The 9,496-nt window shown below is 33.3% G+C and overlaps 1 pseudogene; it reads left to right on the forward strand.

The window, feature by feature from the left end:
- The first annotated feature begins 1,581 nt into the window (after nt 1-1,581).
- LOC127709531 (glutathione peroxidase-like) lies at nt 1,582-4,042 on the forward strand (annotated as a pseudogene).
- The last annotated feature ends 5,454 nt before the right edge of the window (nt 4,043-9,496 follow it).

Raw genomic sequence — 9,496 nt, forward strand, 5'->3', positions numbered from 1 at the left:
TGTTATATCAAAAATAAAGTATTCCAATTTCCTAGCATTCTATTTTCAGCAACTAAAAGTAAGAGAAGATACAAGACTTAATCAGACTCAAACACGGTAACATGACTTTTTATGTATGAATACAATAAATTACTAGAAATAAAGTGGTTTCATGAATATAGAAAGGACAAAAGCAGAATGTGAACACTGATCGTGCCTTCAGCCAGCGAGTTAACAATGTTGCCTGCTTGCAAAGCCAAAGGATGTGTAGTTTCAGAAAAGTTGAGATAGAGAAGCCTTTTTCTAAACTAATTGCGAAGTTATTCTTCCTTTCCGAACAACAGGAAAAGGGTCGATTAATTAATTGCTTGTTGATTGCGTAACGTCCAGTGACGAATATTTGTTAAGCATGATCTATTCACGAAGAAAGGTCTTGAGTGTGGACAGTGATTTGAATACTTAGTCTAGGAACTGCACAAGTGACATATATTTCTGGAATATTTATGTTGACATGATAAAAACAGATACCAAATCAAACATGTCGGACAGGAATCAGTTTCTTCTTTAGCGGGTTCACTAAGAAATGGAGGAGAATTAGAGTGTACCTCGTCTCCCTTAAACAATATTTCAAGCACGTGTGATTTATTTATCTGTATCTAAATTTTGGTGTTTATAAAAATTTGAAAATATTTGAATTAAAAAAAAATTAACATTATCATTAACGCCTCTTTGTTTATAGGCAAAGTTATTCCTTTGTGCAGCCCCATGGCCGACCTTCATCTACTTTGGAGGACCCTATAGTTTCGGGTTAGGGAGATATAGTTTAGTTTAGGGTATGTTTTAATTTAGGGTTACGTGTTTACTAGTTTTAGGTTTAAGTTTTTGTAGGGTCAGGGTCAGGGTTAAGGTATATCTAATAAAGACATATTTTTAGGAACCCACGAAGTAAATAAAAAACCCTCCAACTCCTTCGAATTGTTAATTATTTGTGCCTGCAATTTATTTAGATTTATAAAGAAATTATAAGGTCATAGAAATTACGATCTGGATTATGCCAGTCCAAGGAGACGGAAACAGACAATCCAAAACAACTTAGGAGATGGAATTTAATTCCCTTGTCTAAGCTCCTCACATTCTTTGGTTTTTCCACGACAAGTGGTCAACGGAGGGATAGCATACTACAAAAGAATCTAAAAGAACTTTGTGTGTTAATGCACTCCTCTGTATGTAAAAGAAATTAACTCACTCGAGGATCAAAGAGTAATTACCATTAATGTTACAATCTCTGGTTGACTCGTACCCAAACAAGAGACAAGCATCAAACCACTGCATGGATAGTTTTCACCTTAAACAGCAATAACCATAATAAAACAGACCTTTTATAAATTTCATTAAAATGTAACATTCAAAGATTAGAATTTTGAAAAAAATAAACCCGTGATTTATAAAATTTTGTGAATCGCCATATCATGCTGAAATCAGCAACTAATAAAATCACAAAACAAATAAATACGGTTATCAGTAACGTGACATAAGATAATGAGAAAAAAATATCATATATTAAGTCTTGAGATTATCTTTTGCTGTAGACTGTAATAAGGTATGAAGGGGACAGGACGGTCCCTGGTGGCAGCTAGCCTTCTAGGCTATCTAGCGGCAGTGGCAGGGATATTTACAGAATGTAATCCGGCTACAGGCAGTATATACGATTTTGCAGCGACGGACATTTTACAGACAAAGAACATCAGTTTGTCGCAATACAGAAACCAAGTTGTGGTCATCACAAATGTGGCGACCTACTGAGGTTTTACCGCTTCCCATTACATTGGGTACAATGCACTAAAGAGAAAGTTTGATGGCAAATCGTTTGAGATTTTGGCTTTTCCTTGCAATAATTTCGAGCTTGTAAGTACTATTTGTGTTTTATTATGCTTATAACTGAAAATGGATTATAATATATTGTAGGAATTTTAAGAAATTCCTCCAGGTTAAGTTTACATAGCTGTTCAATTAGCAATTGTTTGATGTTTCCGTTTAAATGCATTGTTCCTTACTTAGCCATATACCTTTGGTCTTTATCATGAAGATTTAAATGTTCTTTATAAATGTTTACACAGAAAATTTCTTCAAACGCAATACAAAAGAGGGACGAAAGATACCAGAGGGACAGTCAAACTCGTAGATCGAAAACAAACTGTCAATGCCATGACCAAAAATAAAAAGACAAACAGACAAATAATAGTACAGATGACACAACATAGAAAACTAAAGACTAAGCTAGACATATAAGAGGAATACCCTTTCTAAATAAAAATTATGTGCGCTCAAACCTTAACATTCGAAAGCTAACGATGTATCTATACGTGTAATTGTTTAGAGCTATATAACCATAAAGGGGCGTAAATGAAAAGCCAATGTAAACATGTCAAAGAAGAAGAACGCAATGTATTTAGTACAAAAAAAATCGTTTGTGTATTTATCAATGCAAGTTATGGTAACCGTATTAAATACCCATCAAAGATATCAGGCTTATAAATAATTTGGTACGACAGACGCGCGTTCGTCTAAATAAAACTCACCCGTGTCGCTCGAATCAAAACAGTTGGAAGGCACAATCATTAAAAACGTTTACGAGTTGACCTTTCCAAGAAAGGAAATAGGTTACTTTGCTAAAGATGTTTCATTAATCTGGAGATAATTCTTATTTAGATTTGCCATATATTCTTTTACTTTATGCACGCGATACAATTCAGTTTATTGAAACAAACACCATTTTAATCATGAGAATGTGGGTAATCGAAAAAACCTCACAAAAGACACAATATTTTTGTTATCTTTCCTGTGGTTTGAAAGGCTAATAATAACGTTTATTTCTCTTTCGATAGGTAGTAAAGAAATGTTATATTGATTTTATGGTTTACCCTACAAACAAGCACACTAACTTCATATGCATTTCTTAATATTGTTTTGTTCACACTCAAAAAGCTATACATTTTATGATATAGTTAAATATGTAAATTCATTTCTATTTTAGCTTCAACCAGAAGATACAGGAACAGAAATATTGAACGGAATAAAATATGTCCGTCCCGGGAATGGATTCGTTCCTAAGTTCCCCGTGTTTTGGAAGGTTGACGTAAATGGTGCCAAAGAACATCCACTCTTTACGTTCTTGAAGGTATATACACTATTTTCATTGGTGCCATTAAAACAATAAAAGGGCATACGAAGTTGATATGGTGTATCTTGTTCATAATTTATCGTTTATGCTAAGCTTTGTCCAAAATAAAAAAAATCAATTACAGCAACAAACTTAAGCAAAATAAAACCCGTTATGTGATTGCAAATGAGGCTTTTCGCAAAGGTCAAAGTCCCGCAGCAAACTTTGAAATAAACGAAGAATACAATACGTAATACCATTCTTGTTTATTTCATTCTCATTAAGATGCTCGTGAAGAATGAAGGGGAATGTTGGATATACACAGTATGTTTCATAGTTTCAAACAAATAAGTGGACTTATGACGAGATTTAGTGTACTGTCGGTTCCCAAATGTCTGTGAAAAACTTATTAGTCAAACGTAATGAATATGTTGACAATAAAAAAAAAATATTAGCATTTCAATGATGTCAATTAGAAGAAATTTTTTTGTTGAAATCTGAATGGCGTTTTCAACCTCCACCACAAAGAAATACCATCTATATATTCTTAGTGTAATGCATACTTTGCTACTTGTTTTTAGAATACTCTGTGTATAGTTTCATTTACTGATGAGAACACGTACCATTTATATTTTAATTTAATTTAATTCCTCCTGTAACTGATTAGCTATATATCAAAATCTACTATCCATACTGTAATTTAATCTGTTATAGAAATACTGCCCTCCAGTATCCGATGAATTTGAAGACAATTTGTTCTACTCACCAAAGAAGAACGAAGATGTCCGATGGAACTATGAACAATTTATAATCGACAAAAATGGCAAACCTGTCATGCGATACGACAGTTATACACTCCCTTTGTCATATGCTGATGTCATACAAAAATACCTCAATATGTAAACATTGCTTTATTTTAGTTGATAATTTGATAATTTGAATATTATATATTTGTTGTGATGTGTTAAAATGCATGATTTGTGTTAATGTCTAAGGTGTGGAAGAAAGTGTGAAACAACTCCATGAAATCTACGAGTGAAGTTGTGGAAATGTACAACCCACACATAAGAGTTAAGTGCATTGCTCTGTATATGTGGGTGTACGATCTTCTGACAACTTTGACATTTCTACAATGAAACATTTATAATACAACACTTTTGTGCAATATCATTAAATATTAACAAATACTATTTTTTTGAGGTTTTGTCTCAGACGTTTTAAATGTTGGAATACTTAAAGATTATGGAAGTTTGAGGATTAGCACTCTGTAAACAGGTTCAATCCATTTCTTTAATCACATAAGAAATATGTCGGTTTTTTTTATCTGCTGACATTACAAGTTCATGATTCTTGTAATGAAGTCATTAAATGAATAAATGAATTTTATTATGTAATTACAAAGTCAAGAATGTTTCTAAAGTTCAAATGTTCGAATCTGTCTTTAAAGTTGAATTGTTCGAATGTTCAATAAATCGTCACACGGACAAGTGATCGTATAGTGGTATAACTGTTCGGTCCTGACTGATTACATTCGGATAGTAAGATAATTCATTATAGCCTACCCACGAGGGGAGACCTTGGCGGAATCTCCTGTCGGAATCCGCTGTTCGAGTCCAAAGCTGGATCTAATATAGTTCAGAGGGGTCATCAATCAGCTTTCAACAATAGCCATGAATGTCAACAGTTTATAGAGTAGTCTAGCTATTAAATAATACATGTACTAGGTTGGGCAGTTGTCAATGCTATTAACATCTGCACAATGCAATTAACGTCGGCAGAATACATGTACGATAAATGTCTGCAAGGTACATGTACTTGTATTAATTATGTTAGATTGGAACACACCTTGTTAAATATTGTTCTTTCACACATTGTGTTACATTCTCTGTCTATTTCCATTGAATGAACTTTCAATTTTATACCGTTTCAAGTTTTTTTAGTTAACTGTAGTATATCGTTTTTCCTATTCTTATCCTTCGCTATATGGATGTTAACTTGTTTTCACTCCCATATCATGTATTAGCGCCTGTTCTCCAGGACTGGCGATATTTTCAGTTATTTTTAATTGTTGCACCCTTGGACAGATAGTATTGCCCTAACCCTCCCCACATTTTATGTCCTACTTCGCGCCATAGACTACGTCTAGAAAATAGAAAATAATTATTGGGACATTGTTTAATTCTTAATGTCCAGCGGCAAATAAAACATGATATTCAGTACAAAATGTTTGGGCGAGATATCAATATGCCTTGGAATGTATTAGACTTAACAAAGGGTAGTGCAGTAATGGAGTATTTTTGTTATTAAACAGTAGTAAATACATTAAAAGCAATAATACGAAATCCAACTATGACAGACAATGAATAACAAAAAACCACTGAATTACATGACCCTTACTTGGGACGAGCTCATATAGAAATTTGCGGGGTTAAACATGTTTTTGAGCCCTCCACCTTACACGGTACCCGTACAGTTGTGTAACAGCACAAAATAAAAGCAAACTCTAATATTCAATTGGAAACTCGTCCAATAGACACGAAGCACAGGATAAAAGATAAAAAAAACCCACAAGGTACCGATCTAAGAGTACTCGCAGTTATTAAAAGCTAGTTGAAAGCCAATGTCAACTACTTTATCAACCATGATTTCCCAGACGTTAATACTAATCAGTACAAAACCTAGGTATTCCTGCGGAAGGGTGTTAGTTTTCTCTGGGTAATACGGCATCCTACGGCAAAATAAATTTACCGCCATGATAAGGCAAAGTTGCTGAAAGTTGCGTTAAACACTAACAAACAAACACACAAACACAATGAGATAGGTACACACGGCCCAGCTCCCAACAGTATTATCTCTAAGATGGTTCATAATTCAGGAAGTAGGATCAAAATGTACTCACTTCTAGCTACAGGAAGCTTTTATAATGTAGCCACGGCTGTTAGATGAATACTGCCACTGATGTCAATTAATAGTATTATTGTTTTGATGTTAATATTCTAAATATGAATGTATCGGCAATAACTGAATAGCCACAAGGTATGACCAAAGCTACTGAATCAAATGCACAAATAATAGATAAAGCACAATAAGAAAATAAATAGATTAACAAACAACATACACTGAAGAAAGATATAATAGAGAATGGAAACGGGGAGTGAGTCAAAGAGACAACAACCCGACCATAAAGTATAAAACAACACAAAGCCCAAAATGGGTCTTCAATGCGAGAACATTCCGCAACCAGAGGCGGGCTCCAGCTGGCTCCTAAACAAAAATTATACTTGTCAAGTGAATGGATGCCATACTAAACATATACCAGATTTTATGTCCTGGTAAGAAAATGAGAAAATTAAAAATCTTCATTGCCCATCAACCTCAAAAGAAGTAGAAGGCCTGGGGTCCTTTTTACAGCGGATGCCCTTGAGAGGTCATTCCGGTGTTATGCTGACGCAGAAATTCTGCACACGGCCCTTTCGTTTTAAGCACCAATCACTTCGAGTATCGTATAAATACGCGGACATTATCAAGTGCAAAATAACATTCCTTATCGCTTGTTATATATTAATTTCATCAATAAATATTCATGAAAATATTTTTTAAGAACATAGATAAATGATATGAAAATGTTTTGTTATGAGAAATATATACAAATCATGAATACCGAAAATTTGTGTTAACGCATGCAGCGGGAGGAATATGAATGCCTACTCAAATCCAACCTTTTAGAAAAAAAAATTATTACAGAAGAGTGTCCACCATGCACTTGCACTGCACTATAATTAGAATAGTAGAATAGAATGATGGTATAAATGGATGAATATTTGTCTGTAGAGTTATTAAGATGATCTGCTATATACATATAACTGTTATACAAATATTAATATAACATATAACAACAAACCAGATTATATTGATACCAAATGATTATATCACTACATTATAATTAATATCCCGGTGAGATTGAATTCCCTGTCATGTATTCATCTTCCCCAATGATTTAGAACTTGTAAGTAATTTTTGTGTGTTTGTTATGCTATACAGTTCTGAAAATTGACTAAGATATTTTAGTAATTATATGAAAACTTAGCCACGAAAAGTTGACCGTGATGTTGACGCTTGATGTTTCTGTTAAACTACATTGTTACTTCTACTTCTCTTTTCCATTCATATGTTGGTTCTACCTTGTAAATTTCAAACATTCCTTATAAAGCGCTTGCTTAATATGTGTTACTTCTCTTATCCATTCACATGTTGGTTTTACCTTGTAAATTCAAATGTTCCTTATAAAGCACTTGCTTAAAATGTGATTATTACTTGCTTTCATTTCGTACAATAATAAAGCACTAAATTTTTGTATTTTCAGATTATCCAAATAAAAAAACCTTTGTTATTCACATTTTGAATCTGAAAGTAAAACTTTAAACACAAAATGTTGGCAGAAATAGTAAAGTGAGATGAAAGCAGTATCATTCCACTAATTAGTTAGGTGGATCTTATGATTATATTATCGTGGGTCGCTTTCATACGTATGGATTGTTTTCATACGAAATGAAAGCATATGACGGAACCAAATTATTTGTCCTTCAGCTAATAAAAGTTTAGCATTTGTATTTATTTAACGACTACTGTAAAAGTTAGGTTGTAAACAAAGGTAATACTTGAACTTCGTGGTCTACCTTACAAACAAGCAAACTAACTTCATATGCTTTTTGGAGTTGTTCACACTTAAATAAGTTGTAAAAATGTATGATATAGCTTAACCTGTAATTCATTTCTGTTTCAGCAACAACCAGAAGATACAGGTACAGAAATATTGAACGGAATAAAATATGTTCGTCCAGGAAATGGATACGTTCTAAAGTTCCAGATGTTTTGGAAGGTTGACGTTAATGGTGCCAAAGAACATCCACTCTATACGTTCTTGAAGGTATCTACACTATTTTAATTTATGTCTTCAAAAAATAAAAGTGCATACGACGTTGACCAGTATGAATTGTCTTATTAATAATTTATCTTTTATGCTAAACGTTGTCGAAAACCAATAAATAAATTGCAACAATAAACTTAAGAACGTGAAGTTATGTGATTGTAAATCAGGCGTTAAGCAAAGGTCAGAGGGAACCATAGAATTGGAACTTTTTAGGGAAATCATTCATTAGACCAAGATTGCACCATAACATGATGCAAAGAAAATCATCATGGATTTTATTCGCCAGACGCCACACGCACCAATCCACTGATGTAAAGAAAATCTCACACTTAGACAATGTTCCTGACTTGGGAGTGACAAATGAAATAACAAGGGAGGCTTTTTTTTGGTCTTGAAGGAAGGCAACCAAATCAGAATGATAACGGTAAAACTTCAAAGATGAAAGCTTAAACTCTACCATTAACAACTCTTGTTTATCATCCTAATTACGTGTTATAGTGTTCTTTTATTTATATTTGTATATTATTAACCTTTACGGTGTAGTCCATTTTGGGTAATATTCTTTTGGCGTGGCTCGGTACTTATACATCCCGCCATTGTGTAATTGTGCTATGGTCATTTTTTTGTATTCTTGTCTTTCATTTTTGCTTTATTCTTTGTTTATATGCCATTTTGTTTTTCTTTGTTGACATATTTGTTTGTTTTTATAGTGATTAAGATTATAACACAATGTTGACTGCTGTACCCCTATTTTTGTCATTTGTATTATGTCTGTTTGTTTTGTTCACACATTGTTGTCAATATGATGGAATTTTATACGACTGTCATACAAGTGAGAGGTTTAGCTCGCTATAAAACCAGGTTTAATCCACCATTTTCTACATAAGGAAATGCCTGTACCAAGTCAGGAATATGATAGTTGTTTTCCATACGTTTGATGTGTTTGAGATTTTGATTTTGCCATTTGATAATGGACTTTCCGTTTTAATTTTTCTTGGAATTCGGTATTTTTGTTTTTTTACTTTTTGGTTCAGTAGATAACCAGCAACCCCTATTATTAAAAACCATATAGAAATGCACAACTTTTGAAATATTCATAAACAGAGGTAGCGGGAATGATGCTTCATAAAAGGGAAATACTAATGGGAAAAATTAAAGATATCTCTGTTCTCGATTTGTAGGTAAAAATTATATAATGAAACAATCCTTTCTGTATCTCTATCTTCTGAAAAAGCTCTCGTAGAAGGGGTTTGGGGATAAACAAAGTATGCTTCATACATATCGGACGAAGTGTTGGTGAGATAAAGAGTATATTTGGTTCCCGGTTGTTTGTGAAAAAAATGCATTCGCCAAACGTGACAGTTAAAATACCGATGTAATAGTTTGAATGATAATTTTCAAATAATCTTTTATAGAAATACTGCCCT

Source organism: Mytilus californianus, unplaced genomic scaffold, assembly GCF_021869535.1.
Source record: "Mytilus californianus isolate M0D057914Y unplaced genomic scaffold, xbMytCali1.0.p SCAF_7, whole genome shotgun sequence".
Taxonomy (NCBI): domain Eukaryota; kingdom Metazoa; phylum Mollusca; class Bivalvia; order Mytilida; family Mytilidae; genus Mytilus; species Mytilus californianus.